The sequence below is a fragment of the Oncorhynchus tshawytscha genome, unplaced genomic scaffold (assembly GCF_018296145.1).
Source record: "Oncorhynchus tshawytscha isolate Ot180627B unplaced genomic scaffold, Otsh_v2.0 Un_contig_6992_pilon_pilon, whole genome shotgun sequence".
Taxonomy (NCBI): domain Eukaryota; kingdom Metazoa; phylum Chordata; class Actinopteri; order Salmoniformes; family Salmonidae; genus Oncorhynchus; species Oncorhynchus tshawytscha.
In genome coordinates, this window is record NW_024608291.1 from 22,501 (window position 1) to 27,500 (window position 5,000).

Genomic DNA, 5,000 nt, shown 5'->3' on the forward strand with positions numbered 1-5,000 from the left:
GTTCCAGTGTGTGTGTGTGTGTGTGTTCCAGTGTGTGTGTGTGTGTTCCAGTGTGTGTGTGTGTCAGTGTGTGTGTGTGTGTGTTCCAGTGTGTTGTGTGTGTTCCAGTGTGTGTGTGTGTGTTCCAGTGTGTGTGTGTGTTCCAGTGTGTGTGTGTGTGTTCCAGTGTGTGTGTGTGTGTGTGTGTTCCAGTGTGTGTGTGTGTTCCAGTGTGTGTTCCAGTGTGTGTGTTCCAGTGTGTGTGTGTTCCAGTGTGTGTGTGTTTGTGTGTTCCAGTGTGTGCGTGTGTTCCAGTGTGTGTTCCAGTGTGTGTGTGTGTGTGTTCCAGTGTGTGTGTGTGTGTTCCAGTGTGTGTGTGTGTTCCAGTGTGTGTGTGTGTGTTCCAGTGTGTGTGTGTGTTCCAGTGTGTGTGTGTGTGTTCCAGTGTGTGTGTGTGTGTGTTCCAGTGTGTGTGTGTGTTCCAGTGTGTGTGTGTGTGTTCCAGTGTGTGTGTGTGTGTGTGTTCCAGTGTGTGTGTGTGTGTTCCAGTGTGTGTGTGTGTGTGTTCCAGTGTGTGTGTGTGTGTGTTCCAGTGTGTGTGTGTGTGTGTTCCAGTGTGTGTGTGTGTGTGTTCCAGTGTGTGTGTGTGTGTGTGTTCCAGTGTGTGTGTGTGTGTGTTCCAGTGTGTGTGTGTTCCAGTGTGTGTGTGTGTGTGTGTTCCAGTGTGTGTTCCAGTGTGTGTGTGTGTGTGTGTTCCAGTGTGTGTGTGTTCCAGTGTGTGTGTGTGTGTGTGTTCCAGTGTGTGTGTGTGTGTGTGTGTGTGTGTGTGTTCCAGTGTGTGTGTTCCAGTGTGTGTTCCAGTGTGTGTGTGTGTGTGTGTTCCAGTGTGTGTGTGTTCCAGTGTGTGTGTGTGTGTGTTCCAGTGTGTGTGTGTGTGTGTTCCAGTGTGTGTGTGTGTGTGTTCCAGTGTGTGTGTGTGTGTGTGTTCCAGTGTGTGTGTGTGTGTGTGTTCCAGTGTGTGTGTGTGTGTGTGTGTGTGTTCCAGTGTGTGTGTGTGTGTGTGTTCCAGTGTGTGTGTGTGTGTGTGTTCCAGTGTGTGTGTTCCAGTGTGTGTGTGTGTGTGTTCCAGTGTGTGTGTGTGTGTGTTCCAGTGTGTGTGTGTGTGTGTTCCAGTGTGTGTGTGTGTGTGTGTTCCAGTGTGTGTGTGTGTGTGTGTTCCAGTGTGTGTGTGTGTGTGTGTTCCAGTGTGTGTGTGTGTGTTCCAGTGTGTGTGTGTGTGTGTGTTCCAGTGTGTGTGTGTGTGTGTGTGTTCCAGTGTGTGTGTGTGTGTGTGTTCCAGTGTGTGTGTGTGTGTGTGTGTTCCAGTGTGTGTGTTCCAGTGTGTGTGTGTGTGTGTGTTCCAGTGTGTGTGTGTGTGTGTTCCAGTGTGTGTGTGTTCCAGTGTGTGTGTGTGTGTGTTCCAGTGTGTGTGTGTGTGTGTTCCAGTGTGTGTGTGTGTGTTCCAGTGTGTGTGTGTGTGTTCCAGTGTGTGTGTGTGTGTTCCAGTGTGTGTGTGTGTGTTCCAGTGTGTGTGTGTGTGTTCCAGTGTGTGTGTGTGTGTTCCAGTGTGTGTGTGTGTGTGTTCCAGTGTGTGTGTGTGTGTGTGTTCCAGTGTGTGTGTGTGTGTTCCAGTGTGTGTTCCAGTGTGTGTTCCAGTGTGTGTGTGTGTGTTCCAGTGTGTGTTCCAGTGTGTGTGTGTGTTCCAGTGTGTGTGTGTGTGTTCCAGTGTGTGTGTGTGTGTGTTCCAGTGTGTGTGTGTGTGTGTTCCAGTGTGTGTGTGTGTGTTCCAGTGTGTGTGTGTTCCAGTGTGTGTGTGTGTGTGTTCCAGTGTGTGTGTGTGTTCCAGTGTGTGTGTGTGTGTGTTCCAGTGTGTGTGTGTGTGTTCCAGTGTGTGTGTGTGTGTGTTCCAGTGTGTGTGTGTGTGTGTTCCAGTGTGTGTGTGTGTGTTCCAGTGTGTGTGTGTGTGTTCCAGTGTGTGTGTGTGTGTGTTCCAGTGTGTGTGTTCCAGTGTGTGTGTGTGTGTGTTCCAGTGTGTGTGTGTGTTCCAGTGTGTGTGTGTGTGTTCCAGTGTGTGTGTGTGTGTGTTCCAGTGTGTGTGTGTGTGTGTGTGTGTGTGTGTTCCAGTGTGTGTGTGTGTGTGTTCCAGTGTGTGTGTGTGTGTGTGTGTGTTCCAGTGTGTGTTCCAGTGTGTGTGTGTGTGTTCCAGTGTGTGTTCCAGTGTGTGTGTGTGTGTGTGTGTGTGTGTGTGTGTGTGTGTGTGTGTTCCAGTGTGTGTGTGTGTTCCAGTGTGTGTGTGTTCCAGTGTGTGTGTGTGTGTTCCAGTGTGTGTGTGTGTGTGTGTTCCAGTGTGTGTGTGTGTGTGTGTTCCAGTGTGTGTGTGTGTGTGTGTTCCAGTGTGTGTGTGTGTGTGTGTGTTCCAGTGTGTGTGTGTGTGTGTGTTCCAGTGTGTGTGTGTGTTCCAGTGTGTGTGTGTGTGTTCCAGTGTGTGTGTGTGTGTTCCAGTGTGTGTGTGTTCCAGTGTGTGTGTGTGTGTTCCAGTGTGTGTGTGTGTGTTCCAGTGTGTGTGTGTGTGTTCCAGTGTGTGTGTGTGTTCCAGTGTGTGTGTGTGTGTGTTCCAGTGTGTGTGTGTGTGTGTTCCAGTGTGTGTGTGTGTGTGTGTTCCAGTGTGTGTGTGTTCCAGTGTGTGTGTGTGTGTGTTCCAGTGTGTGTGTGTGCGTGTTCCAGTGTGTGTGTGTGTGTTCCAGTGTGTGTGTGTGTGTTCCAGTGTGTGTGTGTGTGTTCCAGTGTGTGTGTGTGTGTTCCAGTGTGTGTGTTCCAGTGTGTGTGTGTGTGTTCCAGTGTGTGTGTGTGTTCCAGTGTGTGTGTGTGTTCCAGTGTGTGTGTGTGTGTTCCAGTGTGTGTGTGTGTGTTCCAGTGTGTGTGTGTGTTCCAGTGTGTGTGTGTGTGTGTTCCAGTGTGTGTGTGTGTGTTCCAGTGTGTGTGTGTGTGTTCCAGTGTGTGTGTGTGTGTTCCAGTGTGTGTGTGTGTGTTCCAGTGTGTGTGTGTGTGTGTGTGTTCCAGTGTGTGTGTGTGTGTGTGTTCCAGTGTGTGTGTGTGTGTTCCAGTGTGTGTGTGTGTGTTCCAGTGTGTGTGTGTGTGTGTGTTCCAGTGTGTGTGTGTGTGTTCCAGTGTGTGTGTGTGTGTTCCAGTGTGTGTGTGTGTGTTCCAGTGTGTGTGTGTGTTCCAGTGTGTGTGTGTGTGTGTTCCAGTGTGTGTGTGTGTGTGTGTTCCAGTGTGTGTGTGTGTGTTCCAGTGTGTGTGTGTGTGTGTGTTCCAGTGTGTGTGTGTGTGTGTTCCAGTGTGTGTGTGTGTGTTCCAGTGTGTGTGTGTGTGTGTTCCAGTGTGTGTGTGTGTGTGTTCCAGTGTGTGTGTGTGTTCCAGTGTGTGTGTGTGTTCCAGTGTGTGTGTGTACCTTGATCTGCTCCAGTCGTGGTCTCTGGAAGCGCAGGTCAAAGCAGTAGTTGGCCAGAGAGCGGATCTTTTGGTGATTACGGTCATTACACATACAGATGATGGGGATCCTGGACTGTTTTATCAGACCTATCATCTCCTACAGGGGTCAGAGGTCATTACACATACAGATGATGGGGATCCTGGACTGTTTTATCAGACCTATCATCTCCTACAGGGGTCAGAGGTCATTACACATACAGATGATGGGGATCCTGGACTGTTTTATCAGACCTATCATCTCCTACAGGGTCAGAGGTCATTACACATACAGATGATGGGGATCCTGGACTGTTTTATCAGACCTATCATCTCCTACAGGGGTCAGAGGTCATTACACATACAGATGATGGGGATCCTGGACTGTTTTATCAGACCTATCATCTCCTACAGGGGTCAGAGGTCATTACACATACAGATGATGGGGATCCTGGACTGTTTTATCAGACCTATCATCTCCTACAGGGGTCAGGGGTCAGAGGTCATTACACATACAGATGATGGGGATCCTGGACTGTTTTATCAGACCTATCATCTCCTACAGGGGTCAGGGGTCAGAGGTCATTACACATACAGATGATGGGGATCCTGGACTGTTTAATCAGACCCAACATCTCCTACAGGGTCAGAGGTCATTATAGATGGGGATCTGGGACTGTTTAATCAGACCCATCATCTCCTACAGGGGCCAGGGGTCATTATAGATGGGGATCCTGGACTATTTAATCAGACCCATCATCTCCTACAGGGGCCAGGGTCAGAGGTCATTATAGATGGGGATCCTGGACTATTTAATCAGACCTATCATCTCCTACAGGGGTCAGAGGTCAGGGGTCATTATAGATGGGGATCCTGGACTATTTAATCAGACCTATCATCTCCTACAGGGGTCAGAGGTCATTATAGATGGGGATCTGGGTACCTGTATTCCTCCGCGGTCTTCGTTGCCGGCCATGCCATCAATCTCATCCATGATGAGAACATGTTTACTACTGACTGTCTGAGACGAACCTGGAGAGAGAGAGGAGGGAGAGAGGGAGGGGTGAGAGAGGAGAGAGATGGAGAGAGAGAGATGGAGAGAGAGAGATGAGAGAGATGGAGAGAGAGATGGAGAGAGAGAGAGATGGGAGAGAGAGATGGAGAGAGAGATGAGAGAGAGAGATGGAGAGAGAGAGATGGAGAGAGAGAGATGGAGAGAGAGAGAGATGGAGAGAGAGGAGGGAGAGAGGGGAGGGGTGAGAGAGGAGAGAGATGGAGAGAGAGGGAGAGAGAGAGAGGGGGAGAGAGATGGAGAGAGAGAGGAGGGAGAGAGATGGAGAGAGAGAGGAGGGAGAGATGGAGAGAGAGAGAGAGGAGAGGAGGGGAGAGAGATGGAGAGAGAGAGGAGGGGGAGAGATGGGAGAGAGAGAGGAGAGGAGGGGAGAGATGGGAGAGAGAGAGGAGGGGAGAGAGATGGAGAGAGAGAGGAGAGGAGGGAGAGAGATGGAGAGAGA

The 5,000-nt window shown here is 50.1% G+C and overlaps 1 pseudogene; it reads right to left on the minus strand.

The window, feature by feature from the left end:
• LOC121843426 overlaps positions 1–5,000 on the minus strand; it is a 51,191-nt pseudogene that overhangs the window by 17,862 nt on the left and 28,329 nt on the right.